Genomic DNA, 24,440 nt, shown 5'->3' with positions numbered 1-24,440 from the left:
TTAATTTAACATATTTAGAACTTTGGATTATTTATTTCTATATTCGCAGCTTTTAAGCTACTTGCATCATAGTCACAAGAAAAATCATATCTCGAGTTACGAAACTCGAAATCAAGATCCGTAAATTTTCCCTAAATCTAGACTCATATACCTATCTACTAATTTTTTTCTAGAATTTTTGGTTGAGTAAATTAGTACAGTTTATTAATTAAAATTACCCCTGTTTCAGGACTTGACTGGTCTGACCTCTGTTTACTACGAACCACATTTCTCTCTGTACAAAATCCATATGACTATGAGGTTTATTTATCCTAAAACTAGACTCAATAAGGATTCTAAGAATATAAAATACACTACCTAATTATATCTTTACAATTTATGGTGAATTTCTAACGTTGGAACAGGGGATTCCGAAACTGCTATGACCCTGTTTAACTAAAATTCAACTATCTTGTAACTTATAATTCTTTTACCTGTTTCATTTGTTTCATGTGAAACTAGACATAATAAGCTTCAATTTGATATGTAGTCCATCACCAAGTTCAATTTCTATGATTTTTAGTAAATTTTTAAACTCGAGTCAGTGTTGCTGCAGTATTCTGTTTATGGCAAATTTCATCCCTTTTATGAGTTTTTATGCACTAAGTATCTTAATAATTTTCCTTAACATCAAATATAATCTAAACTAACTATTTTCATAATTTATCATTATCAAGCATTTCCTCAACCATTCCATCACCATACCATAAGATCATTTACACAAAAAGGTATATTGCTATACATGCCATACTTAAATTTACAAGCCATTACCAAAAGTCTTAGGATAGTGTGGTGAGCCTTGACCTATCCCTACTCCGAAATGGCTTGTCCAAAACTACAATGAGTAAGAAGGAGGAGTAAGCATAAATGCTTAGTAAGTTCATATGCAAATAATAAGTAACATAACAAGCAGTCATACCAATCAACATTAGCATGTATCACTAAAACACATATCACATTTTTAATCATTTTCATCATCTTATTTCCTTATCGTGGTTGTATCAATACTCAACCCGAGGGTTAAATACATACCTGTCCAAAATATCCATTTCACATCACTTACCAATACGTCTCTTTACATCTCGAATATTCCTCCATTTGAGTAGAACTTTACCCGTTGAACACATCGAATATAATTGGATACATGGATAACTTGCACATAAGTGCCATATATGCAATCAAGCAATCATGTAACCCGCCCATAAGCGAACTCGGACTCAACTCAACGAGCTCGGGCGTTCGCATCCATAAGTGAACTCGGACTCAACTCAACGAGTTCGGATGCCTAGTTACATCTCACGAACTCGGACTCAACTCAACGAGTTCGGACATTCGCATCCATAAGTGAACTCGGACTCAACTCAACGAGTTCGGATGCTCAACCATCCTAGTGACATGTCACTTGTATCCTAATCTATTCCTAAGGTTCAAACGGCCTTTTCCTCGAACACTTATCCTTGCCGTCTTCCGTAGAATGCCAAATCAATACTCAGAACAATTATATTTAACAAGTAGCTCGCATAATTTACATATTATTTGAAATTAACCACAAAGCATACATTTCATAATTAAATTCAGCATAGCATATAATTAACATCAATAACTTAAAAATAACAATTATGCTACTTTATTTACACATGAACTTACCTTGGTACCAAAATACAAAGATTTTGCAATTTAGTCCACAATCTTTTCTTTTCCTTGATTGAGGTCGATTCCACGTCTTTCTTGATCTAAAATAACACATTTAGCTTATTTAATACTCACATTATCAAATTAATCCTTAACTCAAATTTTGGCAAAATTACAATTTTACCCTAAACTTTTGCATATTTACATTTTTGCCCCTAGGCTCTGGATTAAACTTTATTCCTTATTCTTATGTTTTACAACATGCTGATCACTTTTCTCTTCTATGGCAACATCAAATTCTCACTCTAACATGTACTTGTGACTATTAGGTATTTTTACCGATTAAGCCCTTTTACTCGTTTTTGCTTAAAATCGAGTAGTACAAGTTGTCTAACATAATTTAAAACTTCATATTCTATCATAAAACATCAAAATACACAAATTTCACCTATGGGTATTTTTCCAAATATAAACCCTAGGTTAAATTATTGCTAACATAAGCTTTATCGAGTTACGGATTCCAAAACGTAAAGAACATTAAAAACGGGGCTTGGAATCACTTACTATGGAGCTTGGAAGCTTGAAACAAACCCTAGCTATGGAGAACCCTTGAAATTTCGGCCTAATGAAGAAGATGGACAAAAATTGGCTTTTAATTTTGTTTTTAATTCATTTTAATAACTAAATGACCAAAATACCCTTACTACTAAACTTTCCAAAAATTCCTTCCATGTCCTAATTTTGTCCATGAACTTAAAATTGGTAAAATTGCTATTTAAGACCTCCTCATTAATATTCCAAAACAATTTCATACTAAAAACTTCTAGAATGCAAGTTTTGCAACTTATTCGATTTAGTCCCTACTTTCAATTTAAGCACTTTAGGCATAGAATTTCATCACGAAATTTTCACACAATCATGAAATCATATCATAAACCTCAAAATAATTATAAAATAATTATTTCTATCTCGGATTTATGGTCACGAAACCACTATTCCGATTAGGCCCTAATTCGGGATATTACATTCAGCGTAAACACGTGAAAGCCAAATCTGCTATGTCTTCGATTTGCTCCTTGTGAACACAAGGATGCCAAATCATCTTGGATCTGCTTCAGTAAAATCATCTGAAGGTTACATCTGCTATGTATCTACTCTCCGTCGAAATGGAGATGCCAGATCTATTATCTTGGATCTGCTTTGGTGTAAGAACATCCGAAAGTCAAATCTGCTATGTCTTTAATTTGTTCCTTGTAAACACAAGAGTGCCAAATCATCTTGGATCTGCTTAAGTATAAACATCTGAAGGTTAGACCTGCTATGTACCTTCTCTCCGTCAAAATGGAGATGCCAGATCTATTATCTTGGATCTGCTTTGGTGTAAGAACATCCGAAAGTCAAATCTGCTATGTCTTTAATTTGTTCCTTGTAAACACAAGAGTGCCAAATCATCTTGGATCTACTTCAGTATAAACATCTGAAGGTTAGACCTGCTATGTACCTGCTCTCCGTCAAAATGGAGATGCCAAATCTGTTATCTTGGATCTGCTTTGGTGTAAGAACATCTGAAAGTCAAATCTGCTATGTCTTCGATTTGTTCCTTGTAAACACAAGGATGCCAAATCTGCTATCTTCAACTTGTTCCCTATAAACACAGGGATGCCAGGTTAAAATCTTTGATCTGTTTCACTGTAACCACAGGAATGTCAGATCTGCTATCTTCGATCTGTTCCCTATAAACACAGGGATGCCAAATCTGCTATCTTCAACCTGTTCCCTATAAACATAGGGATGCCATCTTTGAAATCTTGATGCGCCAACAGAGGCACAGGAGTTTCAGATCTGTTATCTTCGATCTGTTTCCCTATAAACACAGGGATGCCAAATCTTGTTTCTTTGATCTACATTGTCCCATAAAATACATAACCTAAAGAATGCGTATAAGTTAATGCCTAATAATTAGGATGCTATGATCGAAGTGAGTCAAATTCTCCTAATTATACATGTTATAATGCAAAATGTTATGAATATGACTCCTATTTCGGACGTCATCACTCATTCCCTCATCGAAGTTTTATCTTTATACTTCTTGATGTATCAATCATACTTTGCTTGTATGCTTTGAATCAACTTAGTCCTATTGTACCGTTCTCCAAATGTTGTGACCCACTGGAGATGTTTATGAAATGATCCTTTCTTAAGATCAATATTGCTTAAAACGTCCAGCCACCTTTTAGACTGAAGAAGAAATTTCCCCGAGTACATCCGACCCTCAAATATGGAAATTCTTTAAACAATTGTCTTGTTTCAGTTTCTTGTTTTATCTATAAATTTCCAGACTAATATACAAAACTTCGTTTGTAAAGATATTTAGTTCATCAATCATTATTTCTATGCAACACACTTTATGAATAATGGAGGACGAATAAATTGATCTTGAGGATAATTTGAATGATTTATCAAAAAAACAGAGATTAATCTAAGAATCTATCTTTGAGAAGAAAGAGAATCCAAAAATAGTAAAAAGGACAAAAATCAGATGCCCCAAATATCGCAGTTTGGGCTTCCTATGCAAACTCCGTGAAGACTGCTTTGAGTTTAACATATGTTTAAAAGATCCAAAGTAGTTTGTTGATGCCCGGTATGTAACATATTTCACTTCTTTTCAAATCTAGTATAGTAAGATCACTGCGCGCCTTTCAAAATTTGAGCTGCCCTTTCGGGTTTTCAGCTCAAAACCCCTTTGGTCTCAATGCGCCCTTTGCGGGTTTTCACCTTGGCCTCTCCATTTTTTTTTTCTTTTTTTTCTTTTTTTCTTTTTATTTATTTCTTTTCTTTTCTTTTTTCTTTTTTTTTGAAATAGAAGTCCCAAAGTGCCCTTTGCGGGTTTTCACTTTGGCTTCCCTTCTCCTTCAGACAAAGTACTCCTTGACCGAGTCCGAATTCACTGGATCAGATAAATTCTTCCTATCATCAGTGCACCTCTAGAGAAAGCCCTCTTCGTAACATATGGCCTTTCCCAATTCGGCATCCTTTTGCATGGGAAGGATCTTTTTTAGCACAAGGTTTCCTTTATGAAATTCTTTTGGACGAACCTTCTTTGTCATAAGTCTGTGTCATCCATTCTTTGTACATTTACTTAGGATGAATACTTTCAAGTTAAGTTTACTAGAGGTATTCAATTCTTGACTCCATCAAAGCTTGGAGGAAAAATCTTGATTCATAAACCCATGAGAAAGGGATTGCCCCAAAGCAGCGATCCCGGCCGTTGTTGTTTGTCAAACCCTACAAAAAGATGGTTCAATGATTCTCAGCAGACAAGAATGAAGTTGCTGACTTTATCCTTCAACCTGGAAAGTTGAGGTACAGAGATTACTCCCGGAGCATACATCCTACCATGACTCGATGATGTTTCTGAAGCATCCCTAATCTTCATAAATTGCCCCCAACTGTGAAGCTGCCAAATGAGCGTAGCAAATAGGAGCCACAACAAATATGGCTGTGGTGCTCCTTTGATACATATAGGATAGAGAATGAACAAACCCTTGCAGATTATCAGCCGAAAACCCAGACTAGTCTAAGAGAACATGATAGTGGGTCTGCCTCGTGATTCCAATCATTCCAGCATGGGTACCAAGGTAAAAATCATTATTCTTTGGATGGCATACTTTGTTGTCAATGACAATACCATGTAGCACATTGTCAGGAGATCCCTGCTGAAAAAAAAACTTGGTATGATGGTTTTTCGTACAACAATAACCACAATCTTTAGGGTTCCACTTCTCGTCAAAGAACTTGCAAGCCTCAATAACTCGATCAAAACTTGATTGAATTGAGACTCGCTAACCCCATCCCTGAAAATAATGATTTGATCAGGCTTTCTCTTTCTTGAACTTGTATAGAAGTCTAAGAGAGCTTCCTTCATGATACCACCATCCACTTTGTCAAGAACTGGTTTTGAAGAAAGAATCTATCATTTTAAGTTTCAGAGACTGTGTACGGCCTGATGCCTCTGAAATCAATGGCCAACGCCTGGAGCTAACCATCATAGCTATTGACGGTACATCAGACTGCTCAGGAGAGCCAAACAATGCACCCATTCCAAGGATGATGGCTGGAACCTTTAAAACAACTGGAATTGAAGGTGTTTGCCCCAGCGTAAGCATAGAGAGTAAGCGGTAGTTTCTTATGCCAATTTTTACCAATCTCAGGCATCTTCTGTAATTTATTTTTTTTCTTCTTTTTCTTTCTTTTGGCAACCTTTGTTGTACTGTGGTATGGCGCCTTATCTTTGAAAAGATTGCAAACTTTTGGCATTGTACAGTTGGATATGATTTTTTTTTTTGAAATGGATGACTTTTGACTTTGTAATATTGGCATATGAAGCTATCTCCCCCTCTTAATGGAGTAGTTGACGTCCACAAAGATGAGTCATTGTCAGCTTGAAACTTTTGACGAGTTCGAGCCCATAACATACATGCCCCATAAGTCTTGACTCCTTTAAATTTGGCATTCATTGTACAACTGATGCGATCCCTTTCCATGGTGGACCAACAGTGCCCCAAAACATCATGTTTATCCCGCAATTGCAAATCCTCCTGCATCGTCTTTGGACCACATTTTGAATTCCATAATAGTCTCAACAAGGTCTTGTTTTGTCTCCTCATTAATTCTAATTTCGCAATCTTTCCTTCCTCTAAGGCTATATTTCCTACCACCACTTCATGGGGTAAAAACCATTTTCGACAAATTCAGAAACAAGTCACAATTTCTATCACCTTCAAAGTACTGAGATTCCTCTAAACACATATCGCACTCAAAAGGAACTCTGAATCAGAGTATCGTTGCCCGTGTCATTGATATCTAAGGATCTATGATAGGCACACAAAAGAATATACAAGGAATAAATGAATTCAAGAATGACTATTTACATGAAATGAAAATTTATAAAGAATGTCAAAGGTCAAAAGAATCAGAATGAAAGAATATTTACTCGGATAAATAATAAAAGTATGTTTTATTGAAAATAAAAATGTCTGAACATGAGCCCACTTCTCAAAAGAAATCTCATTACTCCTAGGCTTTAGAGCAACAAGAGTGTTCTGAATATTACTCCGTAAAATTCCTAAAGATTACAGGAAGTTCTTCTGCAATCTAATTTTTTAAAGAACTTTTCGGTTTGTAAGGGTGAATGCCCTCAAGGTTTCTTTGTTCAGTCCCTTCCTCATGTATGACATTGATGGGATGATTTTCATTTCCAAACACCCCCTTCTCAGGGTAAGTTATCCTTCCTGACACAAAAGTCAGGGATATGTAAGGGAATGTTGTTAATTCCCATTCAACTTTTTTTTCACTTAGCCGTGACCCTCTTCTCTCTCTCTCTCTCTCTCTCTTTCTTTCTCTTTTTAATAACTTTAACTAATTAGGGTCTTTTTATAATTTTGAATGCAAATGATGCAATGAAATGCTATAAGATGCAAATGAATGCGAAAGGTATCGATCTCGATTTAATCTCATTTAGAAATATTTATTTAGAAAAAGAATATCTTTACATATAAATAGATTACAAATACGCTTTCGCCCTAATGCCTAAAGTTTTAACAACAAAACAAACTATTGGCCACGATCAGATTGTAGCTCATATTGGTGCTCAATATGTCAACCTGTACCGCCAATGTCTATAAATAATCAGCTGCCTCCTGAGTTTGAGCTACGACCTCACCTGTGAGGTAATCGGTGCAACTAAGGGCACCTCCTCCAATACCTGTGAAGTTGTTCTGATTATTTTGAGATAGATTAGCGAATAGGTAGGTATCCCGTTCTGCAGTGTGCTACCTTAAAATAATATCCTATATCCTCAATGTTTCTTGAGAGCTTTTAGATTTCTACCCACGCAGAGCATCCTGCCTCGGTACCTTCGCAGCATAGCTAATCTCTAAAGGTCTTTGTATGATACGATCTTCTTTAATCGCTTTCTTTCACACTTACTTGAGCTATCCAAGCCATCGGGGCTTGCATTTCCATTGTTTCTGATAAGTACAACAGTAAACTCAAGCTTGTTGTTTGGTAGCGACCCTATAGTAAACAAGCTTTTTACCATCATAGGCAAAATTCTTTCCATCCAACTCATTTTTGTAGGTCTCATGCACTCTATCAATCACTTTCCTTCCAATACCCTTACCATCCACACGGCAACTGTCTTCATATGAAAGAGAAATGCTAAAATGGTAGAAGTGCCCATCAATACTCCCACACTCACTTTGAATTGCTCATCTATCCTCCTGTCAAGCAAATACTGCAAGTCCCCTTAGTTATTGTAGAACAACTGCTTGGCTTCATTACTCCATTGATCCCATATTTCCTTTAACTCCTAGAGATTATTTTGTGCCACGCTGATGCGAGTGTAACTCCATAATTCTGATGTGTATCCTTCAGCGTTTCCTTTAACTATTTATGGACGTTAACGTTGCCCTCCATTCTATCGAGAAGCCCATTCTCTATAATAAAACTTTCTAACTTAGAAACTAGCCGTGAATCGATACCTTTTAAATGCAAAATGACATACACAAAAGAAAGAAAACAGTCAGTATCGTATGATATTAATAAACACAAAGATAACCTAAGTATAATTCTATCTATATTGAGCTCTTACGGTTTTTCTATATGTGGTTTGTTTCTAAAGTTTGAGGTACTCGAACCAGCAGATTCCTCGATCCTCACCCATTATAGGCTCATTTGAATCGAGTTCAGTTCAGGGGAATACATTTCCCTATGGCTACACGGAGATGGAAATCTCACGAAACCATAGGTACGGATGTATCCCGAAAGTGATCCACTATCCTGCACGGAGGCGAAAACCTCACGAAGGCGTAGTTTCTCACTCCCACTTAAGGGTGTGACCACAACGGTCTTGTAAATGCAATGTGTATCAGAATATATAACATATGCAATAATACAAACACATGTAATGCAAAGAGGATTGAATTTTAAAATTTTTCAAATTTTCGACATTAAGACAAAAGGTAATCAATTATACGGCTTGACTCTCTTATTAGTCCCCAGTGGAGTCGCCAAGCTGTCGAAACCATTTCTAAATCAATTTTTGGAAAATGGGAATCGACTTTAAGAAAAACAAAAACAGAAGTCGCCACCAATCTTTTTAGGTGTGATTGGATCACCTTATAAAATGTTTTGTTTTAAAACATTAATTTTGGTCTACGAAAGTCGAGAAAATGGATTCGGGAGTCGGTCACATACGGGAAGGGTTAGCACCCTCGTAACGCCCAAAAATTGGTACCTAATTGATTATCAAGTGTCCTTAATGTCGGAAATTTGAAAGTTTTAAGATGCAAACCTCTTTTAATTAGAATGTCTCAATTTTTAAAATTAAGGCTCACTTATTTCAAACGAGTCAAAACATCACATCCAGTAAGTTAGGACGCAACATTTTAAAACCTTGAAACTAAGCTCGTCTTTCAAAATTTCTATCTCAAACAACAAAACACCATATCCAGTAAGTTAGGACACTATGTTTTGAAATCTCAAAATAATTTTTTAAGTTTTGAAAACTCAAAATCACTTAGAAGGGTGCTTAACTATTCGAATTCAACGAGAAAAGTCGCAACCCAGTAAGTTAGGGCACTACCTTTCTCGAAGTTTCCAAACATCAAGCATTGCCTTTTATTTTTTTTTAAAAAAAAACCTTGGAATATTATTTTAAATGACATTTTAGGATGACATATTAATGCATCATGAAACATAGATGTACAACATTTCCATACAAACATAAATAATATCATTAAGACAAAACTAAATAACACGAACATACGTTTAATGAAAAAAATCATACTAGGGTAAATATAAGATAATAATAAAATAAAAACATGAGTAAACTAAAAGAAAAACATAATACATGTAAAAATTATACAACAATATTTATCATAAAATAGCACATAAAAGAAATAATTAAACATAGCATATAAAAAAATGAAACTATGCACAAATAAGATAAATGACATACACTAAAAAATGAATCAAATAGAACATTTACAAATTATAAAAATATAATGCAATAGTTCAAAATACATGAAATGATAATATAATATATATACATGCATAGAAAATATATATTTGAAAATAAACTATATAAAAAGGTTAAATATTATAATATATAAAATACATAATCAAATGTATAAAAGATAGGAATAAATATACATATTTGAAAAATGAAGAAATTAAAATAAAAAAAGGTTGAAAAACTAAGATGAGCGAAGAGTAAAATAAGAACAAACCACAAAGAGTAAGAACGCAAGAGGGAGAGAAATTTGAGTGAATGCTCTCAAGAATTCTTATTGCTTCCCCAAAACTCAAGTGATTTACAATGAAGGGAGAGGCCTCTATTTATAGTTGAGCCTCCCCAAATCCAACGGTACAGATCAATTACATCAACGGTTAAGATTAAAGGATATCTACAAATTAAATCTCCAAGATTACAAGATCATATCTTCAAGATTGCATATCATATCTAAGATTGCATATCATATCTAAGATTGCATATCCTTAAAGATTATATTTCCATATGAGTCAAGCTTATAGATGGACCTTAAATCTTTTCAAGTAATGGGCCATTTTGATTGGGCCAAATTATATGTTTGTAATTTTGTACTGGACTTGGAATTTATTTTTTGAACTTATTTCTGGGCCCGGGCAAAATTGAGTGTCTACACTCATAGTTCATTCCAGATTTATCAGATAGCAGCATATACAGTCTAATACAGGTCATCAATGCACTATAAAAAGTTGATGTTTGCGTTCGACAATGCTTATGGCCTCAGAGATAACTTCTGAATCTGACCTATATGCTCGTATAACCCCACACGGCCTATCACATGCTTGTGTACCTACCGGTATGTCTCATACAGCCTAACACATGCCCATGTCATCGGCCCGTGTTGTCTAAAATTGTAAACAGTAAGTCACACGGCCTGGACACATGCCCGTGTCAATGGCCTGTGTGAACTCTAAAAGCAACAGTAAGTCACACGGCCTGGACACATGCTCATGTCCCTAACCTGTGTGATCTCTATCTTGTACTTAGTGAGTTATACAGCCTAGACACACACAAGTGTCCTTGGCTCGTGTGAACCCTGCATTAACTTGGCCACACACGGCTTAGACACATGCCCGTGTCTCGTGCTTGTGTGGCTCATTTTTGGTAAACAATGAGTTACACGACCTAGCACACGGCTGTATGGCATCGATTGCCATGTTTTTTGACGTCCAAAATTTGTAAAAACTCAGGTTTTTAGTACGCACCTAAAGTAGTTTTAATGTAGAAGCAATGTAGAAGACTCCCAAAGCCCAAAACAACCATCCAATTACACAATTAAGCCATTTAATTGACAACAACTTCCAATTACGCGTAGAAAACTATATCGAAAGTTTCGACTCAAAACCTTTAACAATTCCAGGCTTACCAACAAAATTAACAGTGATTACTCACGCGGAGGATCGTTACATTCTGTATTGTCACACAACAAAATTAACAGTTCTGAACAATCGCTTAAAAGAAAGTTTAGATTAATCAAGTTGGAAATAACCTTGAGAGAACTAACGAACTATCGTCTAACGGAAGTTCTACGATTAACGTGATTTACACAATCTATGTAATTGGTAGTAAGGACATGCGCACTTATCCGATAATGTAGCAAACAAACCATATGAATCAAGTAACAATTGAACCATAAAGAAGGAAAAGAGTAAAAAGAAATAAATGAAAAAGAAGGAAAACGAAAGAAGAAATAGAAAAAAAATAAAGATGGGAAGAAGAGGGAATATTTAGTTAATTAACCACCAATCAAAATTTTGGCATTAAGTAAAAAAATTACCTAATGCATATGCCGAGACTCAAACACAGGACCAGAGAATAGACATATGCTTAACTAGTGAACCAACAGGCTTATTCTTAACACAGATTTACACAGAATTAACTTTAAGTCAGCGGCCCAAGAGTAGAGATTGGTTAAAATTAAACTAGAAAAACTTTTAAAAACACGACTCGAACTCCTGACCTTGAACACCTAAGCAGAGCATATAACCACAAATACAGAGACTTAATTATTGCAGAATCTCACAAATAACATTCAAAATTTTGGGGCGTTACAATCGCATTAGAGCAAGATTACACTATCCTTCCATCATTTTTGTAGTTTTTGGTTAATTTGGCTTATGGTTATAAATGGCATGTTTAAGGCTTAAATGTAATATTGGTTTCTCGATTGTTTTAAGTTGTGATGAGTTTAATTGTGGTTGGATGCTTAATTGATATTGTGTGCAAATGATGTTGTAAATAGGTGAAGTTGCTTTTATGTATGTTCTATCTTATATTAGGTAAGTCATGGTTGAATGGATACTTTTGGAATGGTTGTTGGTATGTTTGATCTAAGTTTATTAAATGAACTTGTAATGTTGAATGGGATTATGTTTTTTTGTAATTTTGGTGTCTTTTGTTGGTACATTGGCTAGTTTTATAGGTTGATGGAATTGGTATGCTTTAAATGTGTTTTAAATGTGTTTTGGTCATGTGAGTGTTTGTGGAAATGTTGTGTCTTGGTGCATAAGAATTGGATTTGAAATGGCTTATTTTAGGGGCAATTTATAAAACATACAACTTAGGACACGAGCTATCCCACGATCGTGTGCCACACAAGGCCACCCCACACTGTCGTGTGTCATTATTGTTTTTGGTACAAGTTTCACATGATTTGGCACATGGCCTATGACACGGCCGTGTGGCCTAACATCGAATGCATACACGATTTGGCACACGGCCTACGCCACGATCATGTGGCCCTATTTTGAATACCCATTCAGATGGACACACGAGCTGGGACATGACTGTATGTCTAGACTTTGAATATCCACACGGTTTGGGCTATGTCACACAGCCTGGCCACACGACATTATGACCCTTATTTTCAATATTTTCAAGCTTTTCCAAAATTTTCTATTTTATTTCAAATTGATCCAAGAATGTTTTCAAACTATATTTAGGGCCCCGTATGCTAGATTTAAGGCCTGTAAATGTATTTTTTCTTTAATTAAATTGAGTTATGAAATGATAACATTTGAATTACATAATTGTTTCTGCTTTGATGTTGAATGTTCTATTTTGTACAGTAATACTCTATAACCCTAATCCGATGGGAACTGGTTGGAAGTTTTACACATCACAAGTTTGGTATCATAGCACAGTTCAGGGGGTTCTTGGACCATAAATATATAAGAGCCCAATATGTATAATGCACTGAGCTTGGCTAATTCTATTAGGTATGTGTGAACGATTTTATTTATGTGTAAAGTAAAGGATGTAAAGAAATGATAAATAAAACAGATGAGAAGGAAAAATGAATGAATATATTAAAAAGAGAGACAAAGGATCACTTCATTGATAAAATGGATGTTATACAAAAAAAGACGATAAAAGATAAGAAAGGATAAGAAGAAAGAAATTATCATCTTTCCCTGAGTGATGCCTAGTAGACTTGGCGTGGACTTCTTCTGTTGGCTCCATTTTCCCCAAGATTTACTCTAAGTATTGAAGCTCCTCAAGATTATTGTCAGCCTCTATTTCGGACGAGTTAGGAATGAAGAAACCGATAATTTGTTTCCATTTTGAAGCCCTTGGGGTTGTAAATATTGAAGCCCAATGAAGATGTAGCAGTGTCTAGAAGGAAGTCAAAATCTTCTTGACACAAGTCCATAGAACCAACGACCACTTGGGCATGGAGAATCAGGTTAGCCTTCCACTCTGACAATGCCTCAATCAAGTTTCTTATTGTGTACTCCTGATATTTCTTAAAGACTTCATCGTCGGATTAGCATAGACTTTCCAACTTAGCCTTATAAAGTAACTTCTAGCATTAGAGTTGTTCCTTTAAAGAGGAATCATTCTTTTCTAACAATTCGACTGTGTTCTCCAACAATCTACACTTTTCCTATCTCTTTGTTTTTAAACTTCCACGCTACCACACTTGGGTCGAGTTCTTCAACCTTACTTTTAAGATCCTGCTCCCTACTACATTGCTCCTCCATCGTCTTGAAATTTGACTTCAACAACTCCTTGCAATTGGAAATTGTGGCCTTATATAAACCATGAAACTCTTAAAGAGATCCACTTAACAACCCGTACTCAGTAGATAAAGCTTTGACAAATTTGGCCATATAAGAAAAATGAGTTGAAACATGCTTGGACGCAATAAAAGAACGGAAAGCCTCTTTCTATTGTTGAGGAATCAGGTTGTATTGGTTTTTAAAAAATCAAACTTAAAGAAATAGATGAGGTTCCTAAAGTATAAAGGTTGGGCCAAAGAAAAAATTATTATTTTCAACAGAAGAAGAGAATTGTGGTTGAGAAATAAAGGGATTCCTAGATAGATCCTCTAGTGAGGTTTCTGTTGGGATTTCTATGTGAGGAGAACCTGTAACCTGAGTAGAAGAGTCTGCTGCACAGTCAAATTCCATTGGAACTATTGGCGAAACTGGCAAGAAATGAACCTTTGGACTTGGAAGTCATTTCCTGAGTCTACACCACTTGGGTTGTAATTGGTCACTCTCCTTAATAACCAAAACATTTTCACTTGCTTTTAGTCTCTTCTAATACTTCTTGGAAATAGGCTTCCTAGTAGGAGTAACTGAAGCTCCCTCTATATCACGAGTGATACCCAAAATGGCTCTGATGTCCATGTCTAGCTTTAGGTTGGGCGGAATATGAAACTTGGAAATAGACCCTACACCATCAATGTGAGAGTTAGCTTCGCTTGAAGAAAAAGAAGAAGGATGAGCACGATAAGTGATAAGCTATTTTCTAGAAGTATCCCAAAAAACTCGTAAAAGTAAAATGGGGGCTCTATTGCATGCCCAGTTAGGATCTGGGCTAAGATAATAATGTTGTTGTGTAAACAAGCCTTGGAAGTTGAAAGCACAATAAAATCTTCCAACTAATTAATACATGCAGTGTTTATGTGGCCATTAAGACTCTAATTCAACAAGCAGTACTAAAGACATTCCTAATTGTAACTAATTCAATTAGCTCTAGAACACACCCTCTACTTAAACGCTTGAAATGCTTATTTGCCACCTTAGAGTAAACAAGCAAACTCTTAGAATAAGTGGACTCTTGAGGAAAATACCAACAAGTGGAAAAGCCAAACCCATCTTCGAACTTACAAACTACCTTTATGAACTTTTCCCTTCTCCAATGAAGGTTTGAAAACATTGAAGTGGGCGTATCCGACATTTTCCCATTATCTGGTAATTTTTAGTTGGTAAAATTTTTGGAACTCCTAGAAGTGCAAGTTCATTTTGTTGGCAGCAATCTAAGCAGTAGGCAATAACGGTTCACTAAGATAAGGCTGATAACTGCCTTGGTGCATTATCATGTTTAGTTAACACTGAACAGAAGAATAGGTGTAAAGGTAAATAGAAACCAGCCTCTAGCATAATGAGCGGAAGGGTGAAACCCAAGGTGTTGGTACTTAAATGAAACCTTGAAGGTATATCAAGGTCGTAAGTGAAGTTTGGACAATGGTAGCCTCAGGTTATCAAGAATAAATCTACTTCTTCTTAGGTATTACTACATTTGTATTCAGGAGTGGAAATAGTTGGAAGGGTATTTTTGAGTTCTTGAGGACGAAAAATGGTAGTTGATTAGGGATTGAAACTCAGCCAAGTTGGTCACGACCTCGACCACAAGTGTTCATTCTTGACATCCTGTATGAAAATAAGAAAATAAGGGGAAATAGGATTACCTTTAAGAATTCTTGAAACTGGAGAAGACGAAGGCAGAAAAGGAAGTCAGAGAAGCCTAAGAATATTGAAGACTTGACGAAGGCTTTATAGGAAGGATTAAATTATCTGTTTTATAGAGATAAATATGCTCAAGAAGGTACTCTAGGAAAATCTGTTTGAATTCTCCAATGCAAGTTTGATATTTTTCAGAAAGAGGTAAATGTGAGGTGTCTATACTCGAGTGTTAACCATCAAAAATTTGATTTCATTAAAAAAAGTAGTATGAGGATATCTTTTTAGGAATTTCAGGAAGTATTCCAATAAGAAAGAAAAGGTTGAAGTGTGTGCAATGGAATTTGTGCAATCGCTAATTTGAGTTTGGAAAAAACAACCCAAGTCATTGTCGGAATGTCGAGAAATAAATTTCTTAAGTGGGGAAGAGTTGTAACATCCCACTCGACAAAACCCTAATGTTCAAATGATGTCTATGTAAGTAAGGCATACAAAGTAAATTTTGAGTGTGTAAGTTCTGGCGTAGTCTTTGATAAGTACGATTGGCGAATTGGTAATTGCCCAAGTTCTCCTTATAGAGTATATGAGGGCGGACACAGTTGTGTGATAAAGATATTGAGAGCTCCTCACCAGATTGTTGTAACTTATTGGAAGAAGGATGTAGTCAGGTAAATAGATACTAAAGGTATAAGCCCACGTCAGAAGTAGTGCACCATTTTCCCTATGATATTGTGCATGTTGAGTTATAAGGTAAGATGGTTAAGAACTAATCAAACGTAAACCGAGATAGTTAAAAGAGAAAAGGAAAGTACTCAATTAGTTTCCTCGGAAGTTGTAGACCTTTCATAAGACAAGTCAGTAGTGATATGACATTTTTCAAGTTCCAATAAAGACTTTGACTATTTCAATAGGTCTTCAAGTTGAAAGATAGAGAGTTCTCTTATTGTCATTTCAAAACATTGAAAATTAAGACTGGAGAAAAATAGAAGCATTCTCTTATGATGGATCGGGAAACCCTGAATTTTATCAATGATTTCTCCATGTCAAGGTAAGTCTTAAGGCCTTGCAAGTAGAAATGTTTGAGCATATGAAAAAGTAAGGCCTTGTATGGGGGTTGTCTGAATATAAGATGATAGTAAAGGCTATTTTGAATGGGTTTTATATTTGATTTTCTATTTTATAGGGCAGAGACCGTTGAAATCCCTATTTTAATGATGGATCTGGAGTTCAAGCTCCTATTCATGATTGTTAGGTGAGTCCTTAAGTTAACTCTTGCATGCATGATATTATTCAAGATGCTTATGTAGAAAGTACTCACATTACAATTATGAAGTTAGGTAAGTATAATAGAAAGATAATGTTGTAGTATGATTAATAAACAAGTCTTTCATGTGTAGTCTGTATAGTTCCTGATAATTGAGCATGTGATGGATGTTCTGATAGTGAAATGAGGTTGTATGAATGATTTTGGAATGTATGAGATGAATTAAAATGAAATATGTTACTTTTTAAATGAGTTTAATGCATGAACGTTTGTCAAGTGAGCCTAAGTCTGTTCACCATGGTGGACTCATCTAAAGGGGCCCGTTGGGAGTTTAAACACGATTCTCTAAAAGAAAAATCCAATGGCACCATATCGTGAAAGACCATAACTGGTGGGTTATGGCAACATATGGAAATATCTAAAGGAATGCTAATACCTAATGGAGTTTTCTACGCAACCTAAGACAATGAGGGGCAAACCTTACATAATGTGAGTTTAGGTGAATCCCTATGATGAAAACGTATAGAAATGGACTCCTTTGTGGTAATCTATGAAAATGGATGCCTTTATGGCAATCTATGAATAGACGCTTTTGTGGCAATATATGAAAACAAAAGCCTTTGTGGCAATTTATGGAAAGGAAAGCATTCATGGAGTTTTCTAAAGTAAGGCCCCTATGGCTATCATTTGAAGGGAATGCCCTTGTGGCGGACTCTGAAAGAAAGAAATAGTAAGTATGGTGAACTCTGAAAGAATGATGCGAATGGCTAATTCTGAAGAATAGTAAGTATGGAAAACCCTAAAAGAATGATATATATGGCAAACTCTGAAGAAATGGTTACGTCTAAAATGTCTTAGCATAGTCTGCATGGTATTAGGATATGGACAGATAAGTTGAAATGAGCTAGAATATGTGGCGAATTTAAGGTATGGATTGCAATTATCTATAGCACATCTAGTTGTAAGTTAATTAGAGCAGTACTCTTAAATAAGATGTAACTATACAAAAATTTGTATGTTTTGTTTTTGAGTAAGTTTGTATTAGAGGTGTAACACCTGAGATCCGGATCTGAAAATAAAATTTGGTTGATGGCATTACAAGTTTGGTATCAGAGCACGGTTCAGTCAGTTTTTGGACTATAAAGATGAAATAGCCTTGTACTCGGGATAAACAAGCTAAAGAATGAAGAATAATGAGAGGGTCAACGAAGTTACCAAATATGTTGCATAGGCGCGATATAGGTAAATGGAGTTTTACTCACTAAGTTCTCACGAACTTACTTATGTGTATTGTGTTACAAGTAAGTTGATTTCGGTCTACGCTAGGAGGGATGACGCCAAGGCTATGCCAGAGGTGACAAAATGGGCTATTATGCATACGGAACGTGTTAGTTGCACTATTATAATCAATATTTTCACTAAGTTCTATTATGCATAAAACAAATAGAATAATGTATTTAATTTATGATATTCACTTCTAAGTCCTCGCTATTTTAAGTCTTGTACAATGGTTGTAATTATCTACAGTACTTCTAGCTGTAAGTTAATTGGAGTAGTACTATTAAATAAGATGTAAATATTCAAAAAAATTGTATGTTTTGTTTTTGAGTAAGTCTATATTAGAAGAGTAACACTCGAGATCCAGATCCAATGAATCAGATTGGGTTGAGGAGTTACAGTAATCATCTTTCTCCTTACCTTTTTTATGTTTTGCATGGAGAGGCTGGCTCATACAATATCTAAAGAAGTGGAGAACAACAGATGGAAGCTGAATGCCTTCGGATGTAATAACGTCTAAAGTAAGAATACTGCACAAAAGATATAAAATAAGCGGTGTCCGCAAGTATACGGGTCAAATTGTAATATAGTGAGAACGAAGTAGGTGAGTACTCTGAGGACCGTACCCAATGGAGGCGAGTACTAAATTATTTCTAACCTAAACACAAATAGATCAAATTAGTAATTTAAATAAATTATAGTATGATAAAACATAAAAGAAAATATTTTTAGGTTATAAATAATGAAATAGAAATAACAAAAACCTAAATATAAAGAACTTCGAAAAACTTAATTTATAGACTTTAATCAATTCTAGGCATGTGTATCACCCCAAACCCGACCTAGACGTTATGGCCGAATCTAGCTATGTCACATTGAAGTGTTTTTCGTAAAGCGAGATATCATCGAAAAACCCGTTCTATATTTAACCTCTTTGTGATCTTAATGATGATTTTAGAATGTATCCTTCATTTTCAAAATCTAAGCTGTTTGGCAAGAAGTTAATCATGTTAAAACGTCATTAATTTTTAAAACATTAATTCTTGCGGAAGCTCTTAAAACAAGTTGCGTATTCATGGTATTTTTGAAAAGCATTTATCTTTTTGAAACCCGCATCTTTCCCTACTGCCAGCAGTTATAAGTCAAAACGAATAAAAATCCCAAATTAAAAATAAAATCCAAAGAGGCCTTATTACAATAAAAATACCCAAAATAAAATTACTTAAAATTTAAGTATGTGCGGTTGTATGGCCACCTTTGAGTCCCTCGCAGCATCGATCCGTCTAAGACTAGGGATTACCTGTACAGAGAAACAGATAGGTGAGTTATGAAAACTCAATGTGTAATCCCATATCAAATAACCAAGCAGTGAGCATATATAGTCTGGGCCTAAGCCCATTTCAGTAATGGTTCAATCTCAGTTAGGGCCTTAGCCCATTACAGTATTAGTATCAATTTGGGCCAGAGCCCATCTCAGTGATAGTACAGTACAGATATGCAATCAAGAGATCCTACCCGGCCAGCCTCTACACTCCATCTCTGTCCAACCCTGCACTCCATGTGGGGATATAATCAACTCACCCATCCCTACACTCCTAGTAGTACTGGTTGCGGCACTAAATAGTATTTGCAGCAAAGTTGCTAGTATAGTACATTTTCTCCAATCATAATAAAACCCATCCTCATGCAACATATCATGCATTATGTCATAATATCATACATGTATTCAATATATTTAAAATGGCATGCTCAATTATAATCATACATCTCATAGGGGCATAATTGTAACACCCTGAATTTGGGCCTAGAAGTTTTGGGCCTTGAGCATGGGAGTGGTTGAAGGCAGCTTATAATATTCTGTTGTGCATGTAAATTTCGTTAATGAAGGCTTGTTTTAGTGGTTAAGTGTCTTGACAAGTGTTGGAGAAGTCACAGGTTCAAACACGGACTCTAGCAAAAATTTGGTTTAAAGTGAATCAAACCCTGGGTGTAGTAGGTAGGCCTTAAGAATATTGTTGGAGAAATTGTGACACAAAAAGCCTTATGGCTTAGTGGCAAGTAGCGTATGGAGCATTTAAGGGGAGGCATGGGTTCGAATCCCATGGCAAGCAAAGAGCATTTATTTTGCTAACAGGGGGCGGCAAGAGTTGGTGTTGAATTTAAACTCTGATGATGGAAGGATCCCACATCGAGAAGCTAACATAAGAGTGGATGGAGAGCTGGCTTTAAATAGAGAGAACCATGAGGAGAGTAAAGGTACCTTTCTTGGTTGATCCCTTTCGCTTTATGGCGTGCTCGTTTGGGTTGGACGTTGGCTAAGAGTGCTCGGAGCGCGGATTAACTCCAGTCTCCTATTAGGTGTGTATTTCTTACTACTCTAGTTGTAGGATGGCTGCTTCGGGTCGCGATAGGCCGAAAGGGGCCATGTAGGCCCAATGGGCCTACGGGCCCAATTGGATAAGTTGTTTGATTGTGTAGTAAATATTGGACTAGGCTAGGTGAATCTCATATCTGTGGCTAGATTTGGGTTAAAAGGGCCACACGAGCGTGTGGGCCCATTTGGGCTGAGAAAGGGCTTTAGGCCCATTCGTATTGTTATCCCTGTTTAGAATACTTTGGTTTACAAAATTACCAAAATACCCCTAGTTTGTAAAATTACTAGAATACCCTTGGTTTATAAAATCACCAAAATACCCCTAGTTTGTAAAATTACCAAAATACCCTTGGTTTACAAAATTACCAAAATAACCCTGGTTTGTAAAATTACTAAAATACACTTTGTTTATAAAATTACCAAAATACCCCTAGTTTGTAAAATTACTAAAATACCCATATAGGGTAGAATTACCGAAATACCCTTGTAGGGTAGAAATACTGAAATACCCCTATAGGGTAGAATTACTAAAATACACCCTGTAGGGTAGAATTACCGAAATACCTTGTAGGGTAGAAATATCGAAATACCCCTGTAGGGTAGAATTACCGAAATACCTTGTAGGGTAGAAATATTGAAATACCCTTGTAGGGTAGAAATACCGAAATACCCCTGTAGGGTAGAATTACCGAAATTCCCCTGTAGGGTAGAATTACCGAAATACCTTGTGGGGTAAAAATACCGAAATACCCCTGTAGGGTAGAAATACCGAAATACCTTGTAGGGTAGAAATATCGAAATACCCTTATAGGGTAGAAATATCGAAATACCCCTGTAGGGTAGAATTACCGAAATACCCCTGTAGGGTAGAATTACCAAAATACCCCCGTAGGGTAGAATTACCGAAATACCCCTGTAGGGTAAAATTATCGTAATACCCCTGTAGGGTGAATTATCGAAATACCCCTATAGGGTAGAATTACTAAAATACCCCTGTATGGTGGAATTACCGAGATACCTTGTGGGGTAAAATTACCATTTTACCCCTAAGGTGTTAAATGACTATTTTGCCCTTATGGCCAAGTGACTAACATGGACTGTGTGGTTGACGAATTTGATTGTGAATATGTGTTGGTATATGAATGACTTGACTGTGATTGTTTGATTAAAATATGGGCATGACATTCTGCATACATGACATGTTGCATGGGTTGGGATTTTGTACAGAGGAAGATCTGATCTGTTAGGATCGCATGGTTGCTTGACGACTGTGGATCCACCGAAGGCTTAAGAGTCGTATATTCGTACTGATTTGATAAGGTCGCACGAGTTGCCCAAGACGACTGTGGACCGATCAATGGCTGAGTGCCGATCATATTTACCCGAGGCTATGTGTCGACTATATTACCGTCGCTGATGGCTATGTGCCTAACATGATACAGCTACCGATGGCTTAAACCCTTCTGATTATGGCTTTGTGTCAACCTACATATGGCTCTGTGCCAACGTGATTATGGTTGTGTGCCAAACGTATTTGCCTAAGGCTATGTGCCAGAATATGGTTATTGACGACTCTATGTCGATCACATTTACCTAGGGCTGTATGCCAGTTATGTTGCTCTAGTTGATGGCTATGTGCCTAACATAATGCAGTTATCGATGGCTTTGTGCCACGTATTCTGTTAAGTGGCTTTGCCACATTATCTATTTCTGGTGGCTATGCCACAACTATCTGTTCTGGTGGCTCTGCCACAATATCTATATCTGGTGACTTTGTCACAATATCTGATAACTGAGCAGTAATGCTGCAACTGTAGAGTGTAGGGCTGGGTGGGTTGAGCTATTCCCCACATGGAGTGAAGGGTTGGTACGGGGGTGTATACGGATGGATATGGGTTTGGATTGCATTCACATTCTAATTTTGATTCTGTTACCTGATACTGATTCTGATTCTGATTCTGATTATGATTCTGATTCTGATTCTAATTCTGATTCTGATTCTAGTTCTGATAATGTTTCATATTCTGTAGTGGGCTAAGGCCCAACTGGTACTGAAACTGTAAGTAAGGCTGGGGCCAAACTTCTAATTCTATGACTGACTGTTCCTTTATATAGTAGGGGATTTCACACTGAGTTTTCGTAAACTCACCCCGTTTATTAACCTTTCAGGTAATTTCCAGCCTTAGACGGATCGGAGCTAGGACGGGCTCGGAGGAAGCCACACACACTGTTTATGTTACAGTTTTGATTATTACTTTTAAATGTTTTTATGTGGGTTGTAGTAAAGTCGTTCTAATTTTCTGGATTTCAAATTTAGAATTTTATTTATTGTTCTTATAATTGCTAGTATTAGAACATGGTTTTCCAAAGCAACTACTGTTGTTCAAAACATCACGTAACCGCAAATTTTTTTAAATTAAGCTTCCGCAACTGCCAGGATTTTTTACAAAGTAGTTAAGAATGTTATTCAGCTGAGGCTTTCTAACAAGGTTTAAAAAGGGTACAAGTTTTTAATTATTAAGAAGGGTTTTTAATGGAAACATGGTTTCTGAAAAACACTTCAATGTGACACGCCAGATTCAAGCCAAACTTCCAGGCCGGGTTTGGGGTGTTACAATAATAGTCATTTATCACACAGGGGCATAATAGTTATTTTATCAATTAGGGGTCCAGGTGTAACATCCCGAAATAGGGCCTAGTCAAAATAGTGGTTACGGGACCATACGACATCAAAATATTTATTTTATGGTTATTATGAGGCCTAGAATATGAGTATATGCATTTGCTAAAGTTTCATGAAGAAATTCTAAGTATAAGATGTCCAATTGGAAATTAAGAACTAAATTGAATAAATTGCAAAACTTGGTTTCTAGAAGCAATTTGTATGAAATTGATTTAGATTATGAATTAGAAGGTCTTGGAGAGCAATTTGCCCAAATTCTAAATTTTTGGACAAAAATGGGCTTACATGGATAAAATTTGCATAAGGGCATTTTGGTCATTAAGCATTTTAATGAAATAAAAAGAGAAAAATGGAGCAAAAATATGCTCATCTTCTTCCCATAGCTGCCGAAATTTGGAGGACGCCATACCTAGGGTTTCTTCAATTTTCAAGCTTAATAGTAAGTGCTCCCGAGCCCCGTTTTTCATGTTCTTTGTATTTTTGAAATCCCTGTAACTTGATCTCTCCATTTCTACCAATATTTCATGCTAGGGTTCATGTTTAAAAATTTACCCATACATGATTTGATTGTTTTTTGATGGAATATGGAGGAATATGAAAGATTAATGTGTGTTAAACATCTTTTTCTAGTTGATTTTCATAAAAAAAACCCTTATAAGGACCATTTTGCAAAAGATGTAAATGTGTGGTAGAAATGAGAAAATAATGGATAATGTGGGATATCATAAGAGGGAAAAATGTTTGGCTAGGCTTGGGTAAGATAGAAAGTGCATGTGTTTCATTATCCGAGCCTAGGGACTAAATCGTAAAAATGTGAAAAGTTAGGGGAAAAATGGTCATTTGGACCAGGGGTAGATATTAAACTTGCAATGCATAATGTATTGTATTAATGAGTTAATTTTTCTGTTATAGACCCCGAAGAATAAATTTCGGAAGTCAATCGTGGTAAACGCAAGGTTTCAGAATAACCGAAACACAATCCCGAAAAGAATACCAGGTAAGTTTGGATAACTTAAAGTAAAGCCCTAATATATTGATGGTATGAAAATGCATGAAATGCACCTTTGGTAATGACTTGTTGATAACTATCTCGGTTGAGGTTAAAAAGGGAATTCGATGGATAAACTATGTGTTACATGTGAACTGAGATCCTGCATGTGTTGCATTAAGGATTTAGCCTGGAAAGGTAATCCATGATCTCAAATATGGAAAGGAATCTAGCCCGGACGGGTGTTCCTTGAATGATCAAGCCTCTCGAAGAATATGTGTGCATTATGGATTTAGCCCGGACGGGTAATCCGATTAGGGTCTGAATTTAGCCTGGACTGGTAATTCAGATCTGAACTCATTAGGGGTGTTTGTCACTATAA

At 36.0% G+C, this 24,440-nt stretch overlaps 1 long non-coding RNA gene and 1 pseudogene across 1 annotated transcript; one reads left to right on the top strand and one right to left on the bottom strand.

Annotated features, from left to right (window-relative positions):
• Nucleotides 1-4,981: 4,981 nt before the first annotated feature.
• Nucleotides 4,982-5,837, bottom strand: LOC108473320 (protein argonaute 4-like; annotated as a pseudogene).
• A 14,431-nt stretch (nucleotides 5,838-20,268) lies between these two features.
• Nucleotides 20,269-22,727, top strand: LOC128284108 (uncharacterized). Its single transcript, XR_008274421.1, has 2 exons — nucleotides 20,269-20,371; nucleotides 22,557-22,727. It is a non-coding gene; the product is annotated as an uncharacterized LOC128284108 (long non-coding RNA).
• Nucleotides 22,728-24,440: the final 1,713 nt, after the last annotated feature.

Source organism: Gossypium arboreum, chromosome 11 (genome assembly GCF_025698485.1).
Source record: "Gossypium arboreum isolate Shixiya-1 chromosome 11, ASM2569848v2, whole genome shotgun sequence".
Lineage (NCBI taxonomy): Eukaryota > Viridiplantae > Streptophyta > Magnoliopsida > Malvales > Malvaceae > Gossypium > Gossypium arboreum.
The sequence above is the reverse complement of the archived record's forward strand: the minus strand, read 5'-3'. Positions and strand labels throughout refer to the sequence as shown.